This window comes from Hemitrygon akajei, chromosome 7, assembly GCF_048418815.1.
Source record: "Hemitrygon akajei chromosome 7, sHemAka1.3, whole genome shotgun sequence".
In the NCBI taxonomy this organism is placed as follows: Eukaryota; Metazoa; Chordata; class Chondrichthyes; order Myliobatiformes; family Dasyatidae; genus Hemitrygon; species Hemitrygon akajei.
In genome coordinates this window covers 16823673-16849859 of record NC_133130.1, presented here as the reverse complement: position 1 = coordinate 16849859, position 26187 = coordinate 16823673, and the positions used below count along the sequence as shown (strand labels likewise).

General features: G+C 43.3%; 1 long non-coding RNA gene across 1 annotated transcript; it reads left to right on the top strand.

The window, feature by feature from the left end:
• Positions 1 to 5856: 5856 nt before the first annotated feature.
• Positions 5857 to 19828, top strand: LOC140729963 (uncharacterized). Its single transcript, XR_012099442.1, has 4 exons — positions 5857 to 5945; positions 8075 to 8173; positions 19354 to 19473; positions 19555 to 19828. It is a non-coding gene; the product is annotated as an uncharacterized lncRNA (long non-coding RNA).
• The last annotated feature ends 6359 nt before the right edge of the window (positions 19829 to 26187 follow it).

Below are 26187 nucleotides of genomic sequence, written 5' to 3'. Positions count from 1 at the left end.
TTCCTGTTCTTTAATACACAGGGAGGGAAACCCCGGTTTTGAAAGAAGGAGGACACCTCTGATGTCCTGGGATGGAAAGCCACATCCTGAGAAAAAAGGCTTCTCTGTTACACAGTGCGACTGGAGCAACTGGAGCTGGACCCAAGTGCAGGACACAGGCACGGAGACATACTTGGACTTGACTTGGAACTTGGAACCAGCACCTGGACTTGACTTGGAGCTCAGAGCCTGGATTTGACTCGGACTCGGAAATGGGAAATTGACTTGGACTCGGAACTTGGAACTGGACTCAGGACTCGGAGCCTTGACTTGGACTGGACCGGACTGGACACTCGGAGCCAACAAAACAAACAACGACAGACCACTCACATCTCGGCTTGGAGCAGCGGTGAAACGGCCAGACCCACTCAGCTGGACACGAGACGACAAAAACAAACAACAACAGACAAAACGTATTTTGACACGGATAAGCTCATGAAGACGGTCCCTTATCCTTGGCAGCTCGGAACATTCATCGCCACCCTGGCTACGGTGAGCAAATCTCAGCCAAATGTGAAAACGACAGAACTCGCATCTTAGCTCGGAGTAGCGGCAAAACAGCCGGCAACTCTGCTGGACACGAGAATGACTGAATTCACTAAGCAGCCACAGGCACTGAGGCCACTTGAGTCCATGATTCACAGCGGCCTCGGGACAAGCATAGCCGTATTGACTATGGTGAGATCACTGGTTTCCGGTGATGGTCCAGCACCGAGTCGTTGTAAACCGGAGATTTATGCTGCCGGTTCGAATGAGGATCAGGTGCCTCAATCAAGGAGCCCAGGCAAAACACGGGGAAAAGGAAATCAACAGAAACAAGGAATCAGCTGACCAGACTGTGGCATTCTCAGGATGAAAAGGGAATAGGATTTTTATAGGAGATAGGATAGGAAGAGGTATAGCTGAGATAACTGTGGAAATCAGCAGATTTATAAAAGGTATCCGTTGACAGTTTGTCTCCAGAGATGGAGAAAGGAAGATCAAGAAAGTGGAGGGAGGTGTCAGAGATGGACCAGGTGAATTTAGGGACAGGATGGAAGTTAAAGACAAAATTGATGAAATCGACGAGCTGAAAATGAGTGCATGAAACAGCACCAATGCAGTTATCCATGTAGCAAAGGTTGTCAGGAACGGGGCCGGATGGACCCAAACGCAGGTCGCAGACACTGAAGTACTAGGGGGAGGACAGGATGGGGATGCCATGGCATTTAAGGGTAGAGCTGGGATTCAGATAGATCTGGGTTCAGGCAGGCAGGGCGGAGCCAGGTCCCCGGGGTTCAGGCAGGCAGGCAGACAGATCTAGGTGGCTAGATAGGCTGGCGGAGAGCCCTCCCTGGGTGGGCCGCATATGTCCCGGGTAGGGCCACCTCCCAGGCAGAAACACCGGAGGCCTGGGCACGACGCGGACCCCTAGGCGGGTGCGGGGCACAATCCCAGGGTTTGGGCGGAAGGGGAGGATGGGGCAGAACCCCCAACGGAGGCAAGGGATAGGAATGGGCAGAACCAGGGTGACCAGCACAACAGCCATGATAGCAGGAAAATCGGGAAAGGCCGGCAGACAGCGCGACCGCGCAAACAAAACAAATGAGTGGAGAAGCGGGACCAGCGCATGGGAAGAAAGGTGAGGGAGAGGACCAACCTGGCAGTACTGATACGGGGCAGTGAAGCACGATGAGGAGTAGATCTGAGCCCGGGCAGGATAACAGAATGCAGAGAAGAGTTCGGAGCCGGCGGGGAAACAGAACAAAACGACCATCCGCCTGCTCCCAGTCCCAAGGCCCCTTATAAACACCTGCAGCTCAATGAGTCACAGATGTCCCTCCTTGAACCAGGAGGGTCCTAACTAGTTCATGGGTGACGGGAGGGACAACTGCAGGACCCGGAGTCCAGAGCCCCCGGACCGGATCGAGACCCGGAACGCGAATTTCGGACCGGACTGGACCCTGACAAAGATATAGTCGGGGAGTCTGACCAGGGAGGGCTATGAACATAGATTGCTCTGCATTGGCAATGCAGAGGCAGGCATAGCTAGAGCCCACGCAAATGCCAATGTTACCCCTCGGGTTTGAAGAAAAATGAAAGAAAATTTTTTCAGGGTAAAAACCAGTAGTGGAAGTGTTGATCTCTCAGGAGAAATAACTGCTTTTTGAGTCTGGTGTCCTGGTGTATTTGCTACATAGTCTTCTACCTGATGGGATTGGGATGAACAGTCCATGAGCAGGGTGGGTGGGATCCTTCATGATGTTACTGGCCCTTTTCCAGCATCTTTCTGAATATATGCATCTTCAAACGCGTATTCAAATGTTGTTCTTCAAGGATGCATCGTGGCTCATTGAAATGGTGCAGGAGGAGAGAGGCTGTCCATTGGTCAGGGCTGACCATGGATACTGTTTGTGATACACAAGACAATACGCAATCCAGAGCAGTGCCATATGTAGACCAAGCTGTGGCCACGCAGCAGCCTCCCTCCCTCCATGCAGCTGATAAACCCCAAGGAATGGCAGAGACCAATACAGTTTGGCACTAGCATCTTCGCAAGAGTTGCCAGTCAGCGTTGAACTCAACGTAAGCCTTCCATAGGGATTCCATCTCTGGATTTTTCTTGAGGGTTTATTCCTGAAGCCTTCTCATGAGTGGGTATAGCTGCAAGGCAGAGTAGGTTTGACGTCAGAGTTATCCTTCTCCTAGATAAGCTGTCAACCACAGCTGTCGAGCTCCATCTACTCAAGCGACTGCCAGTAACCCACCTTTGACCCTTTTTCTTTCAGCAGAAATAGTTTCATCGGCTGAGTAGCCAAACCACATGTGAAGCCAGAATCTGGACTTGGTTGTCAGAGGCTGTTGGAGATGCCTTCTATTGGGAGTATTTAACAGGTAGTGGGAGCTTATCCCCACCACACTCCCCAGCTAAAGCAACCTTAATGAACCAGGTGGGGGAGGATACAGACAGAAAGGTCAGAGTGTGAGTGGAAAGGAGAATTAAAGCCACAGGGAGTGAAAAACACAGGGCCTCTCCCGTGGATGGTACACAGGCACTTTGTTAAGAAGTGGCGTGTCCAGGATCAGTTGTTTTGCAGCAGCAGAACAGTGTAATATATATTCTTACAGTGGATGCTATAGAAAGAGTGCAGAGGAGATTTACAAGGATATTGCCTGGATTGGAGAGCTTGGAGGTTGAGTGAGCTTGGCCTTTTCTCCCTGGAGCAACGGAGGATGAGAGTTGACTTGTTAGAAGTGTATAAGATGATGAGAGGCATTGATCAGGTGGACAGCCAGAGGCTTTTTCCCAGGGCTGAAATGGTTAACACAAGGGGGCAGAGCTATAAAGTGCTTAAAAGTTGATACAAGGGGGAAGTCAGAGGTAAGTTTTTCACACAGAGAGTAGTGGGAGCATGGAATACACTGCCAGTGATGGTGGTAGTCTTTTAAGAGACTCTTAGATAGGTACATGGAGCTTAGAAAAATAGAGGGCTATGTGGTAGGGTAATTCTAGGCAGTTTCTAGAGTAGGTTACATGGACGGCACAACATTGTGGGCTGAAGGGCCTGTAATGTGCTGTAGATTTCTATGTGTATATGTTTTCAGTACTTTGAAAAGTCTTAGGTCCCCTTGTTGTGTATGTGTACCAAATACTTTAGCACAGTACTGTAATATATAGAAATATCTGTCCAGATAGCATGCATGTAAAATTTTGTTGTACTGCAGTGCACGATAAACCAACCAGTGCTTGTAGCAGGTGAAAATGAATCTCAAAGTGAATCACAGTATGGTGACATACTGTATATGCACTTTGACAATAGATTTACTTTGAAAGTTAAACTTAAAATTTTGAGGTGAACATTCAGAGCCAGAGGGAACATGAAAATATTTTGTGTTGACAGCGTTCAGTTAAATCCTGTGTTATTACATGGGATTCCAGAATTCAAAGAGGGAGCTTCAGAGTCATATCCCACAACTTAGGTCCTTTCCCAACAATCAAACAGCTTAAGGGCTTGTCCCTGGCTTGAAAACAGACAGTGCGCTTTGAGCTCAGTGGGCGATTAACCGAGAATGGAGATCAAAAAACAGAAAATGCTGGAAACACTCAGTAGAGCAGCCAACGCAATCAAAGACTCCACCCACCCATTCTCCGGACGTACTCTCTTCTCCCCCTCCTATCTTGCAGGAGATACCAATGTACCACCAGGGCTCAAGGACAGATTGTAGCCCACTGTTGCAAGATGATTAAATGTTTAGTTTCATAGTGCAATAAGATGGACTCTTCATCTCACAGCCTACCTCGTTATGATCCCGCACTTTCTCATTTACCTGCACTGCGCTTTTTCTCTAGCTCTTACACTTTATCAGAATCAGGTTTATTATCACCGGCACGTGATGTGAAAATTGTTAACTTAGTAACAGCAGTTCAATGCAATACATAATCTAGAATAAAAAATAATAATAGTAATAATAATAAATAAATAAATCTTATTCAGTATACTTTATACAGTATATGTATATTGAATAGATTAAAAATTGTGTAAAGAACAGAAATAGTATATATTTAAAAAAAGTGAGGTAGTGTCCAAAGGTTTAATGTCCATTTAGGAATCAGATGGCAGAGGGGAAGAAGCTGTTACTGAATCGCTGAGTGTGTGCCTTCAGGCTTCTGTACCTCCTACCTGATGGTAACAGTGAGAAAAAGGATATGTCCTGGGTGCTGGGGGTCCTTAATAATGGACGCTGCCTTTCTGAGACACCGCTCCTTGAAGATGTCCTGGGTACTTTGTAGGCTAGTACCCAAGATGGAGCCGACTAGATTTACAACCCTCTGCAGCTTCTTTCGGTCCTGTGCAGTAGCCCCTCCATACCAGACAGTGATGCAGTCTGTCAAGATGCTCTCCATGATACATTTATAGAAGTTTTTGAGTGTATTTGTTGACATACCAAATTTCTTCAAATTCCCAATAAAGTATAGCTGCTGTTTTGCCTTCTGAACTTTATTCTGCATTATTATTGTCTTACCTCAATCATCATCATCATCATCATCATCATGTGCTGTGTCGTACCATGTTGGCGATCATGGTCTTTGACACCTGCTTAGTCCCTCCCCCTGATCAGGGTCACGTCATGAAACCATGGGAGCAGGTGGTGGATGGTCGTATGAGCATCTGGTTCACATCATAGGTCCTGGTTATGCAACCATTGACACCAGGCAGACAATCTCTGAAGAATATTGGTAATGGCTGGTGTCACCCATGTTAACACTGCCCAGAGAAGGCAATGGCCAAGAGCAATGTATATATAAACACAAAATGCTGGAGGAACTCAGCAGGCAAGGCAGCATCTATGGAAAGGAACAAAATGATAATGGGAGAACATTTCATTAGCGCTGGAAAAAAAAAGCCAGAATAAGGAGGTGAGGGGAGCAGAAAGAATGCAAGTTGGACGTTGATATGTGTAACCAGGTGAGGGGGAAATGCTTGTGAGTAGGGGAAAGGGGATGAAGTGAGAAGCTGGGAGGTGATGAGTGAGAGAGCTAAAGGGCTGAAGAAGGAATGAAAAGAATACTGAGGCTTTATAAAGCATTGGTCAGTCAGCATTTTGAATGGTTTTTGGTATATTATCTAAGGGAAGATGTGCTGGCACTGGAGAGGTCCAGGGGAGGTTTACAAGAATGATTCTGGGAATGAAAGTGTAGCAAGGGGGTGTTTCTTATTTGCAAGTTGAAAGCCACCACGTCAGTTGTTGATTGGTGCGTTTAAAAACTGCAGCACCCTTCCTATTGGTTGACTTGTGCGCCACAGTGCCTAGTGTCCGGTTTCAAGCACCTTGTGGGGGGGGGGGGTGTTTAAGAGCAACACATACGAAAGGTTTGCTCTCTTTCCCTTTGTTCCCAGTGCACGCTTCACAGAACCATTGGGAAGGTATGCACTGCATTCTCTTTTAGCTAAGTGTCTGTTTGTTGAATATTTAGTTTATTAGTTTGTATAACTTGGGGAACTTAAATGTTTCACTGAATTTTTTACTGTTTGTAAATAAATGATTAATGTGGTTATTTGCTTTCAGTGTTTCCTGTCTCACTCACCAAACCCATGAACCTGCTTCCATGTTACAGGAAATGTCAATGTATGAGGAGCATTTGATGGCCTTGGGTGTTTACACATTGGAATTTGCAAGAATGAGGGGGGGGGGAGTTCATTAAATCCTCTTAAATATTGAAAAGTCAAGGTAGAGTGGACTTGACGAGGATGTTTCCTCTTCTGGAGGAGTCTAGGGCCAAATGGCACAGTCTCAGAATAGAGGGAAGTTCATTGAGAACAGGGATGAGGAGGAATTTCTTCAGTCAGAGGGTAATAAATCTGTGCAATTCATTGTCACAGATGGATGTGAAGACCAAGTCATTGTGTATAATTAAAGCACAGTTTGAAAGGTTCTTAATAAATGAGGGAATCAAAGTTAGTGAGGAGAAGGCAGGAGAATGAAGTTGAGAGGGATAATTAATCAGCCATGATGGATTGGTGGAGAAGGCTCAAAGGGCTGAAGAGTTTAACTTTGCTCTTATGTCTTCTGGTCTTAAAAAGAGCCGGAGGAACTCAGCAGGTCAAGTAGTGCATATGGACGGGAATAAACAGTTGACATTTTGAGCTGTGACCTTTCATTGTTTGTGTGTGCTGTTCAAAGTTTCCAGAACTTGTAGAATCCCTTATGTGCCTATCAAGCCAGATTGCAGCCTGGAGCTTTGTCACTGTCAATGTTCACTCACAGACAAACCAGCGGTTTATAACTCGAAAGACACAAGCAAGCTGTTGCACCTTGGAGGACAAACCCGGGTAAGCTGAGTGGGAGAGATTGATTTTATGAATAGGCTTAACATGTAACTGACCTTCACTGACTGAAATCCTTCTTCTGGAAATATTATCCTGTTTTCATATGGAGAGGGAAAATTTGCCTTGTCCGTTGTCCCCTCAAACAGATTCTTTTATCTGAGTACGTTTGCTGTACAGCTGATTGCAGAGTGTATCTGCTCTATAAAATCAGTTGACTTCCTGTTAATAGTTGCATTGTTTACAAGCTGAAGGCCAGGAATAGGTAGAGCCTGAAAATCTCCACATAATTGGAGAGCCATTCCGATCTGGTCGACTCCAGTCCATTAATTTCTCTCTTGCTCTCCTGATTTTCCAGGATGCTGCCTGAATTAGAGAGCGTGTCTCACGAGGATAGGTTACGGTGAGCTAGGGCACTTCTCTTTGGAGTGAAGGAAGATGAGAAGTGGTTGGACAGATGTGTACAAGATGATAAGAGACATAGACTGAGTGGACAGCCAGAGACTATTTCCCAGGGCAGAAATGGTTATTACAAAGAGGCATTATTTTAAGGAGATTGGAGGAAAAAATAGGGGTGACATCAGAGGTAGGTATTTCACAGAGAGAGAGATAGGTTCGTGGAACGCTCTGCCGGGGTGGTGCTAGAATCAGTATTAGGTTTATTATTACTGACATATGTCATGAGGTTTGCTGTTTTGTAGCAGCTGTACAGTGTAATACATAAAACATACTGTAAACTATTATATATCCTTATTATATAAATTTATAAACTGCATACGACTTTTGCACAGTACCGTAGTAATTTTATGTATTGCATTGTGCTGCTGCTGCAAAAAAAATTATGACTTATGTGAGTAGTAATAAACCTGATTCTGATATGGGTCTCTATTGTGGACTGAGAGTGGGAAGAGGGCAGGGAGAGGGGAATCGTGGTTGGGAAAAAGGGAAGGGAGAGGGGAGGTAGTGAGTGGGAAGCACCAGAGAGACATTCTGTAATGATCAATAAAAAAATTGGAATCAAACTGCCTTGTCTGGTGTCCAGGGACTGGGTGTGTCCATACCCGCACCATCCTGCCCCACCCCTACCCAGGTACTTCTCTGCCACCTATCCCACACTCCTCCTGCGGCACCCCACCCTTGCCATTCCAAAATCTTTTATGCCGTAGGTATTTACAGGCTTGCTCTCTGCTCCACGTTGACATATGCAGTACTGTTTTGTTTGTTTTCAGATGGTATGGCCTCCACAGAGCTCTGATCATCAAAGCAGTCTGGGATTATCTGGAGAGACAGAAGCAAGCGAGACAGCCAAGATCTGCAGAAGAACTGTGGTAAGTTCTCCAAGATGCTTGGAACAATCTACCTGCCAATTTTGTTATAAAACTGTGTACCAAAGAGAACTGATGCAGTTTTAAAGGCAAAAGCTGGACACACTAAATATTGATTTGATTTAATTTTTATTGTTTTCTGCTCTTTATAGTAATTTTTTGACATTTAGAAACTTTTCATACCATTACTTTTGAAAGTACTTTTGTTTTGCAGATCTTTTTTTTACATGTACCTAAGACTTTTGCACAATATTTTACATCTTGTAATGACACACTGTATCATATAACTACGATATATGAAAAATAAATTGTACAGATTACAGCAGGCAGTGCTCATGGTTCAAAAAACTGCCCAGAAATCTGATGGCAGAGTGGAAGAAGCTGTTCCGAAAATGTTAACTGTGTGTCTTCAGGCTCCTGTACCTCCACCCTGATAGTACTAACGAGAAGAGGGCATGTCTTAGATGGTGGGGGTCCTTAATGATGGAAGACATCTTTTCAAGGCATCGCCTTTTGAAAATGTCCTCGATGGTGGGGAGGCTAAAAGAGCTGGCAGAGTCTACAACCCTCTGCAATTTTTTCTGATCCAGTGCAGTGGCCCCTCCATACCAGATGGTGATGCAGCCAGTCAGAATGCTCTCCACAGTACATCTGTAGAAATTTATCAGAACCTCCTCAAATTCCAAATAAATCAGACCCATCTTCCCTTCAAGTACCTGCCATCCATCAGTGTTATTTACACTACATTATTCCTTTTACTTCCCCTCCCACCACCATCCATCCAAGATTCGATTCCAGCACTTACCTACGCACTTAGGACAACTTACAGTGACCAATTAACTTATTAACTCGCAAACCTTTGGGTTGTGCAAGGAATCTGCAGCATATTAGAGAGATAAGTTTTATTTTTTACATACACATTGAAATATCGAAACATACAGTAAAATGGTCACTAACGTCAAGGATGTACTGGGGGCATCCTGCACTTAAATTGCCCACAGCTACCACAAATATTTTGGAATGTGGGAGAAAACCAGAGCACCCAGAGGAAACCCATGTAGTCATGGGGAGAACGTACAAACTCCTTACGGAAAGTGGCGGGAATTGTATCATGACCTTCCGCTCTCTGGTCCTGTAAAACATTACGCTAACTACTATGCGACCATGCCACCCAAAAGACCTGCTAACTTTTAAACTCTATGCCCCTAGTGATGCAGGTAAACATTCCATACACCTTCTTTAACAGCATTGAGGTTATGCACTTGTTTGTGGGCAATGCGCCTGTCTACAGACTCGCTCTCTTCTCCATCTCTGAGAGATCACCCTGCTTCACTCCAGGCTGAGAACGGTGGAATGGCGCTGGAGAAACTGTTGGTGAGTTGTGCATTGAACCAGATTGGGAGCATTGATTATTGACCCTAATAGCACAGAGCCGTGCCTGCACAGATTCAAGGGGTGGCAGGTATCGTATTGACTTTTCCCTTGGGGGGGGGGGGGGGGGGGTGTGTGTGTGTGTGTGTGTGTGTGTGTGTGTGTGTGTGTGTGTGTGTGTGTGTGTGTGTGTGTGTGTGTGTGTGTGTGTGTGTGTGTGTACTTTGTCCCCACGTGATTTTCCCACGTTCGTTATTAATTGTCCGTGTGTGTTTTATTGCCCATCTGACTTTTCCCATGACTGCTGTAAATCATGTGCATGGTGCTTCTGTTGCCATTTTCCCACATTTACCCTCTGTAAATAAAATCCTTTACTGCCAAGACTGTGTGTCCAGAGTCCTTGCCTTTGAGACCTATCGAATCTGTTTCCTCACTTACAATGCTTGCCCATTCTCCTAATCTGTCTAAGTCCTTCTGCATCCTACCTGTTTCCTCAACACTACCTGCCCCTCCACCAATCTTGGTATCATCTGCAAACCTGACAACAAAGCCATCTATTCCACCATCTAAATCATTGATACACAACATAAAAAGAAGTGGTCCCAACACCGACCCCTGCAGAACACCACTAGTCACTGGCAGCCAACTACAAAAGGATCCTTTTATTCCCACTCGCTGCCTCCTACCAATCAGCCAATGCTCTAACCATGTTAGTAACTTTCCTGTAATACCATGGGCTCTTAACTTGGTAAGCAGCCTCATGTGTGGCACCTTGTCAAAGGCCTTCTGAAAGTCCAGATATACAATATCCACTACATCCCCTTTATCTATCCTTCCTGTAATCTCCTCAAAGAATTCCAACAGGTTCATCAGGCAGGATTTTCCCTGAAGGAAACCATGCTGACTTTGTACTATCTTGTCCTGTGTCACCAAGTACTCCATCACCTCATCCTTAACGATTGATTCTAATGTCTTCCCAACCACTGAGGTCAGGCTAACTGGTCTATAATTTCCTTTCTGCTGCCTTCCTCCTTTCTTAAAGAGTGGAGAGACATTTGCAGTTTTCCAGCCCTTTGGCACCGCGCTAGAGTCCAATGATTTTTGAAAGATCATTTCAAATGCCACCACAATCTCTAACGCACCTCTTTCAGAATGCTAGGGTACAGTTAATCTGGTCTGGGTGACTTATGTACCTTTAGGTCTTTCAGCTTTTTGAGCACCTGCTCTCTTGTAAAAGTAGCTGCACCCACTTCTCTTCCTTCACACACTACATCAGGCACACTGCTAGTGTCTTCCACAGTGAAGACTGATGCAAAATACTCTTTTAGTTAATCAGCTATCTCCTTGTCCCCTATTATTATTTCTCCTGCTTCATTTTATAGTGGTCCTATATCCACTCTCATTTCTCTTTTATTTTTCACACACTTGAAAAAACTTTTACTATCTACTTTGATATTATTTGCTAGCTTGCGTTCATATTTCATGTTTTCCTTTCTAATGATTTTTAGTTGCTATCTGTAGGTTTTTAAAAACTTCCCAATCCTCTATCTACCAACTAATTTTTGCTTTGTTGTATGCCCTCTCTTTTGCTTTTACATTAGCTTTGACTTCCCTTGTCAGCCATTTTATCATTTGAGTATTTCTTCATTTTTAGAATACACACATCCTACACCTTCCTCATTTTTCCCAGAAACGCACGCCATTGCTGCTCTGTTGACATCCCTGCCAGCAGCTCCTTCCAAAATACTTTGGCCAACTCCTCTCTCATACCACTGCAATTTCCCTCACTCCACTGAAATACTGCTACATTAGACTTCACTTTCTCCCTATCCAATTTCAAGTTGAACTCGATCATATTGTTATCACTTGTACCTAAGGGTTCTTTTACTTTAAGCTCCCTGATTACCTCCTGTTTATTACATAACGCCCAATCCAGGATAGCTGATCCCCTAGTAGGCTCAACGACAAACTGCTCTAAAAAGCCATCTCTTCGGCATTCACAAACTCACTCTCTTGAGATCCATTACCAACCTGATTTTTCCAATCAATCTGCATGTTAAAATCTCCCATGACTACCATAACATTTGCCCTTTTGACTTGCCTTTTCTATTTCCTGTTGTAACCTGTGGTCCACCTCCCGGCCGCTGTTGGGAAGCCTGTAGTTAACTGGCATCAGCACACTTTTACCTTTTTAGTTTTCCCACAAGGATTCAATATTTTCTGATCCTATGTCACATCTTTCTACTGAATTGATGTAATTTTTTAACATTAGAGCCACACCACTCCCTGTACCTACCTTCCTATCCCTCCAACACAACTTGTAAACATGGACATTTGACTCCCTTTTACCTACTTCCAAGCACCTTAAAACCCCTTGTGTTAGCCATTTCGGCCCTGGGAAAATGCCTCTGACTATCCACATGATCAATATACCACTCATCATCTTATACACGTCTATCAGATCACCTCTCATCCTCTGTCACTCCAAGGAGTAAAGGCCAAGTTCACTCAACCTATTCTCATAAGGCATGTTCTCCAATCCAGGCAATGTCCTTGTTAATCTTCTCTGCACTCTGTTTTTCATATACACATCCTTCCTGCAGTGTGGTGACCAGAAATGAACACAGTACTCCAAGTGGGGTCTAACTAAGGTCTTACAGTATGTAGCTTCATAAGACCTTATAAAGTATATAGTGTTGTGTAATATCCTAGATCTTATTAGGGAACATAACATAAAAGAACTCTGAGGAGACAGTAATCATAATAGGATTGAATTCATACTGCAATTTGAGAGGAAAGATCATAACTCACAAGTATCAGTATCGCAATGGAATAAAGGGAATTACAGATGCATGAGAGAGGAGCTTGCCCCGGTGGATTGGAGGAGGATACTGGTGGGGATGACAGCAGAGCAGAGATGGCTGAAGTTTCTGGGAATAGCTCACAAGGTACAGGTTAGAAATTTCCCACAGAAGAAGTTATCAAATGTCAGGGGTAGGCAACCGTGGCTGACATGGGAAGTTAATGACTACATAAAAGCCAAGGAAAGGACAGAAAAGGTAACAAAAGTGAGTGGAAGTTGGATGATTGGGAAGCTTTTAAAATCAAAGAAAAGGAAACTGGAAAAGCTATAAGAAGGGAAAAGATGAACTATACGACAAGTTAGCTAATAATATAAAGCAGGATACTAGAAGTTTTTCAGTTATATAAAGAGTAAAAAGGTGAGAGTTGATATTAGACCATTGGAAAATGATGCTGGTGTGGTAGTAATGGGGGTGGGGCAAAGAAATGGCAGATGAACTGAATGAGTACTTTGCATTAATCCTCTCTGTGAAAGACACTACTTATGTTCCTGAGGTCTGTAACCGTCAGGGAGCAGGAGTGAGTTCCATTGCTATTATAAAGAAAATAGTACGAGGCAAACTCAAAGATCTTAAGGTGGATAAGTCCTGGACCAGATGGACTACATCCCAGAGTCTGGAGAGAGGTTGCTGAAGAGATAACAGATGCATTGGTCATGATCTTTCAAGAATCACTTGATTCTGGCATGGTCCCGGAGGACTGGAAGATTGCAAATGTCATTCCACTCTTTAAGCATAGAAGAAGGCAAAAGAAAAGAAATTATAGGCCAGTTACACTAACCTCAGAGGAGTCTATTATTAAGGATAAGTTTGTGGCCTAAGGTAGAAGAAGAGTTATTAATTTCAAACTTTCTGCATAATCATGCAAAGAGTTGAACTGCACATGCATGTAATGAGAGCTGTATAACTCAACTCCTTCTACCTTAGGCCACAAGCTTAACTTATCAATCACCCCTCATATATTCCTTGATGTCTGTTTCTTGTCCATTAGTGGCAGCCTTCTTGAACATCTGCAAGATAGTTCATTCAAAATAGTCCTGAAGCACAGAGATTGTCTCATTAAACCATAAACGGATAGTCCTCTTGAATGTCAGAAGACACCAAGGTTGGTGTTGTGGACAATGTCTTTGGTTACAATGGTACATTGATAGAGTGTAGAGCTGGGCTAAAACTTAGCAGATGGAGTTCAATCAAGAAAATTGTGAAGCGATTCACTTTGGAAGTTTGAACATAAAGGATATTTAACAAGATATTTAGCAATGTGGAGGAACAGAGGGATCTTCCTGTCTGATTTGCTTTGTAATTCCAGAAACTAATCAAAAGAAAAACACAGAAGCCAGGATACTTGTTTTATTTTCCTTGTCTTTAGTGAGGCACTCCCATATGACGTGGTTGAATAATAATGAATGCTAGTCATGTACTTCTTACAGGCAGGTAGTCACTCCAGGGCCTGGGGAGACAGAGAAGTGGGTAACAGTCAGGAGAGGGAAGGGCACGAGTCAGATACTAGAGAGTACCCCTGTGACTGCCCCCTTTAACAATAAGTACTCCTGTTTGAGTACTGCTGGGGGGAATGGCCTACCTGGGAGATGCAACAGTGGCCATGCCTCTGGCACGGAGTCTGGCCCCATGGCTCAGAAGGGTAGGGAAAGGAAGAGGATGGCAGCAGTGATAGGGGACTCTATAGTTAGGGGGTCAGGCAGGTGATTCTGTGGATGCAGGAAAGAAACGCAGATGGAAGCTTGCCTCCCAGGTGCCAGGGTCCGGGATGTTTCTGATCGCATCCAGGATATCTTGAAGTGGGAAGGAGAACAGCCAGAGATCATGGTACATATAGGTACCAACGACATAAGTAGGGAAAGGAAGGAGGTCCTGAAAACAGACTACAGGGAGCTGGAAAGAAGTTGAGAAGCAGGACCTGAAAGGTAGTAATCTTGGGATTACTGCCTGTGCCACATGAGAGTGAGTATAGGAATAGAATGAGGTGGAGGATAAATGCGTAGCTGAGGGATTGGAGCAGGGGGCAGGGATTCTGATTTGTGGATCATTGGGACCTCTTCTGGGGCACGTGTGATCTATACAAAAAGGACGGGTTGCACTTGAATCTGAGGGGGACCAATATCCTGGTGGGGAGGTTTGCTAAGGCTATTAGGGAGAGTTTAAACTAGAATTTCTGGGGGTGGGAACTGAACTGAAGTGACAGAGGATAAGTAGGTTGGCTCACAAATAGAGAAAGCTTGGAGACAGTGCAAAAGGGAGGATAGGCAGGTGAAAGAGAAGGGATGCCCTCAGACCGATGGTTTGAGATGTGTCTATTTCAATGCGAGGAATACTATGAATAAAGTGGATGAGCTTAGAGCGTGGATCAGCACTTGGAGCTATGATGTTGTGGCCATTACAGAGACTTGGATGGTGCAGAGGCAGGAATGGCTACTTCAAGTGCCAGGCTTTAGATGTTTCAGAAAAGACGGGGAGGGAGGCAAAAGAGGTGGGGGTGTGGCACTGCTGATCAGAGATAGTGTCACTGCTGCAGAAAAGGAGGAAGTCATGGAGGGAATGTCTACGGAGTCTCTATGGGCAAAAGTTAGGAATAGGAAAGGGTCAATAGCTCTACTTGGTGTTTTTTATAGACCACCCAATAGTAAAAGGGACGTCGAGGAGCAGATACGGAGACAGATTTTGGGAAGGAGTAATAATAACATGGAGGGCAATGTAGGAGGGAAAGATTAGGATAGGTTAATTGGTCAGCAGAATATCTTTGACCATATGGCCTGAACTGTGCTGTACTATATTCTATGTTCTATTCTGCATTAACACAATTAGGCCTCAGAATTGTCTTGTACAACTTCAACATAACATCCCATCTCCTGTACAAAATACTTTGATTTATGAAGACTAATATGCCAAAAGCTTCCTTTATGATCCTATCTGGTTCCTCACTGCCACTCCCTCACGAAGGCTTAGGCCTCCCGTTGCCACCTTGGGATCTTAATGTCAGGCAATGTCAGGGCCTCATCCCTCAATTTGTCCGCATTTGGCCTATCCTCTCCTGGAATCTTGGTCTCTCCTGGGATCTCCAAGCTTCACCTCATCCCCTCCCAAGTTTTCCTCCAGCCTCTCGGTCACTTTCAGACCTCTTCCTCTGCAAGGCTCTTTGGCTTCCTGTTTCTTGCTTTCTTGGACTCTTTCTATGCTATTTCTGATGTTCCCTTCACTCTCTTCCTGTATTCCTGCCATTTTCCTGGAAATATCCAGTGTTGCCCACCTATAATCCCAGACCCTAGACTTGAGATATCAATTCCCAGACCCACCTGTATCTGTATCAGACCCTAGGAAACAATCGCTTCAGGATGGAAAATTCATAAATTTGTAAGTGGTTTTATTATTGTCACATGTACTGAAATGTAGTGAAAAACCTTGTTTTGCATGTCAAACATATAGGTCATTCCATCACATCAGCTGAGACTTTATAAGGCATGGTCAGACCATTGCAGAGAGTCCAGAAGAGATTCACAAGACTGACTCCGGGCATGAAAGTGTTAATGCATGAGGAGCTTTTGATGGCTCTCGGCCTGTACTCGCTGGAGTTTAGAAGAATGAGGGGGAATCTCATTGAAACCAAACTAATATTGAAGGACATAGATAGAGTGGATGTGGAGAGGATGTTTCCTATATTGGGGGGGGGGGGGTCTAGACCAGAGGGCACAGCCTCAGAATTGAGGGACGTCCAGTTAGAATGGAGATGATGAAGAATTTCTTTAGCCAGGGAGTGGTGAATCTGTGGAATTCATTCTCACAGGTGGCTGTGGAGGCCAAGTCATTGGATATATCTAAAGCAGAGGTTGATAGGTTCTTGATCAGTCAGGGCATCAAAGGTTACAAGGAGAAGACAGAAGAATGGGATCGAGAGGGGTAATAAATCGGCCATGAAGGAAGGGCAGAGCAGTGTTAATGGGCTGAATGGCAGAGTTCTTATCAGTAGATTGAAGTAATGCAAGAATAAACAATAATAGAATGCAGAATAAAGTGTAACAACTACAGAGAAAGATGGACAATAAGGTGTTAGGCCATAATGAGGTATATGATGAGTTCAAAAGTCTATTGTACTAAGGGACAGTTCAATAGTCTGAAAGCAGCAGGTAGAAGCTGCCCTTGAGCTTGATGGTACATGCTGTAAACATTCAGCCTACCTATGCACCTTATGATTTTATAAATCGCTTCTTTGCTCCAGGGCAAACAGTTCCCACTATCCAGTATCTCTATTTACCATAGACCCTCCATTGCCGTAAACATCCTTGTAAATACTTTTCTCTACCCTTTCCAACTTAATGTTAGGCAGCACGGTAGTGTACTGGTTAGCGTAATATTTTACAGCGGCAGCTGTCAGATCGAGGTTCACTTTGAGTTTCGATGTACCTGTAAAGCTAATCTTTATCTTTGTCTTCAAATCTGTTCTTTCTATAGCTGGGCTATCAGAACTTCACACGTGTGTGGTCTCACCAATGTATTTTACCGCTGTATCCTGACATCCTAACTCTTGTACTCATTGACCTCTCGTCGTCAACCTCTCTACAGTTAGCACCCCGTTTCAGATTTCAGGTTCCTGGGCATCATTATTACTCCGGATCTCATGTGGAGAACCATCTCTCCTTTATTAACAAAAAGGCTCAGCATAGGATGTACTTCTTCCGGAGGCTGGTAAAACTCCATCGTCCCCAGAACATACCGGTGTAATTCTACACTGCCAGCGTAGAGACCACCCTCACATGAGCCATTACAGTCTGGCTTGGTGCGGCATCCTCTCACCATTTAAAAAACTACTGCAAACTGTCAGCTCAGCAGACAAGGTCACTGGTTGCAGTTTACCATGTGTCCAGGACAAAGATGCAGGCAGGAATAATCATTATGGAAACTGACCACACTGCAGAATGCCTTTCCCAGAAGCTCCCTTCCGGAAAGTTCTAAAGGGCTATTAAAACAAAACCTTCACTTCATCTTAAAAGTTTCTTCCCCCAGGCAGTAAATCTGATCAACCATTCGAGTTAGTCTCCCAACCCCTCTTTATCTATTACCTCATCACTGCACTGCACTGTAAACAGTTCAACACACTTCTTGTAATGCTGTTTACATTGTAAATACATGCCGGTAATTATGCATATTTATGTACATTTTATTTCTAACCTTATTTTTGAATATAATTCTTTATAATTGTTGAATGTTGTTTTTATTGTATGTCATGCCAACACACCATGGCAAATTCCTTTCAACTGCATAAGGCGAAGAAAGTTGATTCTTGATCCTAGATGAAGGTAAGCACGTCAAATGCTTCCTGTCTACTTACATCACCAGAGAGTGAGGTGGTGCATTTTGCAAAATCAGATGCAAGAGGAAAGTCTACATTAAATGGCAGAGCATGGATGGACAGAGGGATCTTGGGTGCAGGTCCATGCCTCTCTGAAAGTGGCAACACAAATAGATCGAATGGTCAAAGAGGCATACAGCATATTTGCCTTCAATGGTTGGGAAGCTGTGTTGCAGCAGCATTATACATTAATCAGGCCACAGAAAACACATCAGCATCCCAGTAAGTCTCTCCTGAACATTCAGCAAAACCTTAAATTCTTCCTGTTGGTGTGGGAGTGCTACGTTGGTCCCAGAAGTGCAGCAACACGTTTGGGCTCTCCCCAGTGCTTATTTGAACTATGTTGGTCATTGACACAAACAACACATTTCACTGGATGTTTTGATGTACATAGAACATAGAACATTCGGTAGCGATGCTATTACAGCTTGGGGTATCAGAGTTCAGAGATCAATGTCCTCTGTAAGCAAGTTCGTATGTCCTCCCCGTGTGCGTGTGGGTTTCCTCCAGGCGCTCCAGTTTCCTCCCACAGTCCAAAGACGTGCCGGTTAAAAGGTTAATTGTTCACTGTAATTTGTCCTGTGATTAGACAAGGGTTAAATCAGTGGGATGGAAGGGCCTGTTCCACGCTATATCTCTAAATAAAAGTAAATCGTACAGGCCCTTCAGCCCTCAATGTTGTGCCAACCTTTTAACCTATTCTAACATCAATCTAATCCCAGAAGTATTGTTCCTTGATAAATGAATGCGGCAAGTAGAACTAATAAAGCTGATCTTTTATTTATTAGGTAACCTGTGGAGGCTCTGTGGAGGATGTGGAACAGATCTTGCCTGGATTAGAGAGTGTAGGCCTTCCTTCATCATTACTGGAGAGCTCTAACTCCCTGAACAATGTTGAGGAGTGCCTACAGTCGATGAGCAGTGGTGAAGAAGGCAGCTCAACTCACCTTCTGAAGTGTAGTTATTCTTGGACAATAAGTACTGAACTTACCAACAATGAAAAAATCCTGAAAAAAAAATGAGTGAATAAGTAGCAAAAAGTAACAGACTGCACCCCACCCCCCTCACTTGGGAGGCACAGTCGTGTAGAGGGTAGCCCAATACTTTACTGCCAGCGTTCAATTCCGGCCACTGACAGTAAGGAGCTTGTGACTGTGGGTTTCCTCAGGCACTCAGCTATGGGGAGAACTCCTACATTCCAAAGACGGGTTAGGAGATTAGTTGGTGTAATAGTATAGCATGGCCTCATTGGGCCAAAAGAGCCTGTTACCATGTTGTATTTCTAAATTTAAAAAAATAAAAATATATACCTAGTCACCTTCTGTGCTGAACACAATGGAAGGCTACCTGCTTCGTTTGCAGTTTATTGCTTTTGGAGTCCATCAATTTTTTTGTTTTATTCATGGTATGTGAAGATGGGTGCCAATCCACCCATCCCTAATTACACTGGACAACAAAGGTTTTACTTTTGGGTGCACAATTTAATTGATATCGCCCAGATTTCAATTGTTATTTCAATTCATAATTCAAGTTGAATAACTGATGCCAAGATTAAGCAAAGCATTTTTGTTGGTCCTCAAATCAAACAGGTCATCAATGACAGGCAACCTGAAGAACTTCTAGTGGGACCGGAGAAAATCACATGGAAGGCATTCAAGGATGTTGTTGAAAGTTTTCTCGTCAACTACAGACCACCAAACTACATGCAGGTAGCTGACAACATGCTTTAAGCATATACAACCATGAAGCACAAATGTCACTAAAGATTCATTTTCTTCATTCCCATTTAGACCTCTTCTCTGCAAGTCCTGGCACTGTTAGTGATGAGCATGATGAAAGGTTTCACGAGGACATTGTGGACATGGAAGAACTGTATTGGGGCAACTGGAATCCCTCAATGCAGATTGAGTATTGTTGGATACTAAAGCAAGAAGCCTCAGACACTGAGTACAAACAAAAATCATCAACCAAACATTTTTAGGTTAGTTGACCAATTGCAAAGCGTCACACTGTTATTCAATTGTGTTATAGCAAATAAAAGAAAAATTCCTGTTTCCCTAAATTCTTACACGATACAAGTAGTCTGAAATTATATTTGTGTTTGGTTTCAAGTGGTGTATCACAAGCAACACTTTCAGAAACACTTGTAGTCCAGTGTTAACTGCACTGTGCTATCTCTATAGGTGTTACACTTCATTTTGCATTCTGTTATTGCTTTCCCTTTTTCTACCTCAGTGGACAGTGTACCAAATTGATCTGAATGAAGTGTGTGCAAGACAAGCTTGATATCATTGGAACATTGGAATTGGTTTATTATTGTCACATGTACCAGACCCCAGTGAAAAGCTTGTTTTAAACACTGTTCATGCTGATCAATGAAGTACAAGATCACAACAATCAGAATCAGGTTTATTATCACTGGCATGTGTCGTGAAATTTGTTAACTTAGTAGCAGTAGTTCAATGCAACACATAATATAGAAGAATAAATCAATCAATCAATCAATCAATCAATCAGTTACACTATATGTATATTGAATAATTTTAAAATTGTGGAAAAACAGAAATAATATATATTTAAAAAGTGAGGTAGTCTTCATGGGTTCATGGGTAGACTGTGAGGACAAGAGAACATTTTGGAGAGGGAGGGAGAGCAGCCAGATGTCCTGTTACATTTTGGTGGCAATGACACAGGAAGGAAAAGCAATGAGGTCCTGAAAAGAGAATTTAGAGAGCTAGGTAGAAAGCTGAGAAGCAGGACCTCCTGGGTAGTAATTTCTGGACTGCTGCCTGTGCCACGCGCCAATGAGGGTAGAAACAGGATGATTTGGCAGATAAATGTGTGGCTGAGAAGCTGGCGTAGGGGGCAGGGCTTCAGGTTCTTGGATCATTGGGATTTCTTCTGGGGGAGGTATGACTTGTTCAGAAGTGACAGGTTGCACCTGAACCCAAAGGGTAGCAATATTCTCACGGTCAGGTTTGTTAGAGCTGTTGTGGAGGGTTTAAACTAATTTGGCAGGTGGGTGGGAACTGGTGTGAAGGGCCTCAGGATAGGATGGATGGTAAAATACTAAAGATAGTCTGCAGTCAGACTGTCAGGAAGGGCAGGTAGGTGATGGGACTTGGTTGCAGCCAACTGGCTGAGTATAAAAACATTAGAGATGCAGAATCAGAAAGGATTGCAAATACAGTACTCAAGGTGTTGTATTTAAATGCGCGTAGTATAAAAAATAAGGTGGATGATCTTGTTGCACTATTACAGATTGCCAGGTATGATGTTGTGGTCATCACTGAGCCGTGGCTGAAGGATGGTTGCAGTTGGGAGCTGAATGTCCAAGGTTACATGTTATATCGGAGGGATAGGAAGGTAGGCAGAGGGGGTGGTGTGGCTCTACTGGTAAAGAATGGTATCAGATCAGTAGAAAGATGTGACACAGGATTGGAAGGTGTTGAATCCTTGTGGGTTGAGTTAAGAAACTGCAAGGGTAAAAGGATGTTGATGGCAGTTGCATACAGACCTCCCAACAGTGGCTGGGAGGTGGACCACAGATTACAACAAGAAATAGAAAAGGCAGGTCAAAAAGGCAATGTTATGGTAGTCATGAGAGATTTTAACATGCAGATCAATTGGGAAAATTGGGTTGGTAATGGATCTTAAAAGAATAAGTTTGTTGAACGCCTAAGAGATGGCTTTTTAGAGCAGTTTGTCGTTGAGGCTACTAGGGTATCAGCTCTACTGGATTGAGAGTTATGTAATGAACTGGAGGCGATTAGGGAGCTTAAGGTAAAAGAACCCTTATGAACCAGTGATCACAATATGATTGAGTTCAACTTGAAATTTGATAAGGAGAAAGCAAAGTCTGATGCAGCAGTATTTCAGTGGAGTAAGGGAAATTACAGCGGTATGAGAGAGGAGTTGGTCAAAGTAGATTGGAAGGAGCTGCTGGCAGGGATATCAGCAGAGCAGCAATGGTGTGTGTTCCTGGGAAAAATGAGGAAGGTGCAGGACATGTGTATTCCAAAAAATAAAGAAATACTCAAATGGTAAAATAGTACAACCATGGCTGACAAGGGAAGTCAAAGCTATTGTAAAAGCAAAAGAGAGGGCATACAACAAAGCAAAAATTAGTGGGAAGGCAGAGGATTGAGAAGTTTTTAAACCTTACAGAAAGCAACTAAAAATTATTAGAAGGGAAAAGATGAAATATGAAAGCTAGTAAATAATATCAAAATGGATATTAGAAGTTTTTTTCAAGTATGTTAAAAATATAAGAGAAATGAGAGTGGATATGGAACCACTAGGAAACGAGGCTGGAGAAATAATGACGGGGTCAAGGAGATGTCTGATGAACTAAATAAGTATTTTGCATCAGTCTTCATTGTGGAAGACACTAGCAGTGTGCCTGATGTTGTACAGTGTGAAGGAAGAGGAGTGGGTGCAGTTACCGTTATAAGAGAGCAGGTGCTCAAAAAGCTGGAAGACCCAAGGTACACAAGTCACCCAGACCAGATGAACTGCACCCTAGTGTTCTGAAAGAGGTGGTGTTAGAGATTTTGGTGGCATTAGGAATGATCTTTCAAAAATCATTGGACTCTGGCATGGTGCCAGAGGACTGCAAAATTGTATATGTCACTCCACTCTTTAAAAAGGGGGAAAGCAGCAGATAGAAATGTATAGACCAGTCAGCTTGACCACAGTGTTTGGGAAGACGTTAGAATCAATCGTTAAGGATGAGGTGATGGAGTACTTGGTGACACAGGACAAGATAGTACAAAGTCAGCATGGTTTCCTTCAGAGAAAATCCTGCCTGACGAACCTGTTGGAATACTTTGAGGAGATTACAAGGATAGATAAAGGGGATGCAGTGGATGTTGTATATTTGGACTTTCAGAAGTCCTTTGACAAGTTGCCACATGAGACTGCTTACCAAGTTTAAAGCCCATGGATTACAGGAAAGTTACTAACATAGTTAGAGCATTAGCTGATTGGTAGGAGGCAGCGAGTGAGAATACAAGGATCCTTTCTTGGTTGGCTGCCGGTGACGAGTGGTGTTCTGCAGGTGTCGGTGTTCAGACCATTTATTTTTATGCTGTATATAAATGATTTAAATGATGCAATAGATGGTTTTGTTGCCAGGTTTGCAGATGATACCAAGATTGGTGGAGGGGCAGGTAATGTTGAGGAAACAGGTAGGATGCAGAAGGACTTAGATTAGGAGAATGGGCAAAAAAGTGGCAAATGAAATACAATGTTGGAAAATGCATTATCATGCACTTTTGTAGTAGAAGTAAATGTGCAGACTATTTTCTAAATGGTGAGAAAATCCAAAGATCTGTGATGCAGCGGGACTTGTGAGTCCTTTTGCAGAACACCCTGAAGGTTAACTTGCAAGTCAAGTCAGTGGTAAGGAAGGCAAATGCCATGTTAGCATTCATTTTGAAGAGGTCTAGAATACAAGAGCAAGGATGTGATACTGAGGCTTTATAAGGCACTGGTGAGGCCTCACCTTGAGTATTGTGAATAGTTTTGGGCCCCTAATCTTAGAAAAGATGTGCTGGCATTGGAGAAGATCCAGAGGAGGTTCACAAGGATGATTCCAGGAATGAAGGGGTTATCATACGAGGATTGTTTGATGGCTCTGGGTCTGTACCTCATTGGAATTCAGAAGGATCAGGGCGAATCTCATTGAAACCTTTCGAATGTTGAAAGGCCTAGACAGAGTAGATGTGGAAAGGATGCTTACAATGGTGGGAGAGTCTAGGACTAGAGGGCACAGCCTCAGGATAGAGGGGCACCCTTCAAAACAGAGATGCGAAGAATTTTTTTTAGTCAAAGGATGGCGAATTTGTGGAATTTCTTGCCGTATACAGCTGTGGAGGCCAGGTCGTTGGATGTATTTAAGACAGAGATTGATAGGTTCTTGATTGGACGTGGCATCAAAGGTTACAGGGGAGAAGGCTGTGTACTTCCGTTGAGAAGGAGAAAAAAAAAGATCAGACTCGATGGGCCAGATGGCCTAATTCTGCTCCTATGCCTTATGGTCTTATGGTCTATCATATTGTATACGAGGTCTATTCAAGAGTCTGATAAAAGCTGTCCTTGAGGCTGGTGGCACATGATTTCAGGCCTTTGTATCATCTGTCCAACGGGAGAAGGAATAAGAAAGAATTCTCCTGTTTGATAATCTCACTCAACAAGAGAGATAAGTAACCCAGGCTATAATAGACAGCCAACAGCGCTAATTAATATGGCTCATGTACCAAACCACAACCACAGTCACTTCCTGTGTTGGATGAAAGACTCAGTTGTTGGTCTCATTCCAGTATTCCATTATATTCACCACAGAATTGACTAAATATTTGTTTAAGTTTTCAGAATCCTTTCTTTTTGTTATTCATAGAATGTGCATATGGGTACCAAAACCAGCATAGTCATTTCAAAATGGAGTGGGGTGTTGAACACCCAAAATCAAGAGTGAATTCTTCTTAATGGGACCTTGCATCATTTATCACAAGATTTTAAAAGAGTTAAAAAAATTTCAGAACATTTTTTACGAGTTTTAAAATGTGAGTGGGGCTTGTTGGGGCTCTGTTATCTGCAGAGTGGGATATCACAGAGTGAGTTGGAGACAGTTCGTTGTGGGCTTTATAACCCAGTTTCAAAAAGCAAGTGGAGCCTGTCAGGACTTCTCTGCAGAGCAGGAGATTGCTTGAATCATTCGTAACTTAGCAAAGGCAAATGAAAAGAAGCAGGGTTTGAGTGAAGCAGCCGTTGTTGGAATGGACCAGTGTTAGAGAGGTCAGACTTTGGTTCAACAGGTTTGAGTGAGAACAGGCACAGGCTAGAAGCGTAGAACCATAGAAAACCTACAGCACAATTCAAGCCCTTTGGCCCACAATGCTGTGCCAAAGATGTACAGTACTTACTTTAGAAATTACTTGGGGTTACTCATAGCCCTCTATTTTTCTAAGCTCCATGTACCTATCCAGGAGTCTCTTAAAAGACTCTATTGTATCCACCTCCACCTCCATCACTGGCGGCCTATTCCACCCACTCATTACTCTCTGCGTAAAAAACTTACCCCTGACATTCCCTCTGTACCTACTTCCAAGCAGCTCAAAACTGTGTTCTTTCATGTAAGACATATCAGCCCTGGGAAAAAGCCTCTGACTATCCACACGATCGATGCCTCCCATCATCTTATATACCACTATCAGGTCACCTCTCATCCTCTGCATCTCCAAGGAGAAAAGGCCGAGTTCACTCAACCTATTCTCATAAGGCATGCTCCCCAATCCAGGCAACATCCTTAAAAATCTCCTTTGCATCCCTTCTATGGTTTCCACATCGTTCCTGTAGTGAGGTGACCAGAACTGAGCACAGTACTCCAAGTGGGGTCTGGCCAGGGCCTTATAGAGCTGCAACATTACCTCTTGGCTCTTAAACTCAATCACACGGTTGATGAAGGCCAATACAGCATATGCCTTCTTAACAACAGAGTCAACCTGCGCAGCTGCTTTGAGTATCCTATGGACTCGGACCCCAGGATCCCTCTGATCCTCCACACTGCTAAGAATCTTACCATTAATACTCCATTCTGCCATCATATTTGACCTTCCACTTCTCAGCCCAGTTTTGCATCCTATCAATGTCCCACTGTAACCTCTGACAGCCCTCCACACTATCCACAACACCTCCATCCTTTGTGTCATCAGCAAGTTTACTAACCCATCCCTCCACTTCCTCATCCAGGTCATTTATAAAAATCACAAAGAGTAGGGGTCCCAGAACAGATCCTTGAGGCACACCACTGGTCACCAACATCCATGCAGAATATGACCCGTCTACAACCACTCTTTGCCTTCTGTGGGCAAGCCAGTTCTGAATTCACAAAGCAACGTTCCCTTGGATTAATGTCTCCTTACTTTCTCAATAAGCCTTGCATGGGGTACCTTATCAAATACTAGTACTTAAGTTTGAGAAATTAGAGGCATATTAAGTGTAGGGTCAATGGTAGTTCAGGCAGTAGAATGCTCTTCTTTTTCTTTTCAAATCTTTTTATTTTTATTATTATTCAAAAATAGTGCAAGTACATTGAAGTAACAACACTTACAATGCCTCAAAAAAGAAGAAATTATCTTAAAGATTGAAAATTTTTGTGAATTAAAAAAACCCTACTAAGCAAGAAAAGTGAGGGAAAAAAAGAAGAAACCCATTGGAGGTATAACCCTGGAGCCATGCGTCATACAAAAAATTTCTAAAAAGAAACATCAAACCGCCAACAAGAAAAAAAGATATATCAAAAAAAATTTACATTTAGATCGTGGAGGAAGTCTATCAGTTAACTGAAATGATAATAACGAGCAAATGAGCTGCATTTCTTCTCAAAATCAAATAAAGGTTCAAAGGTTTGACTTCTAATT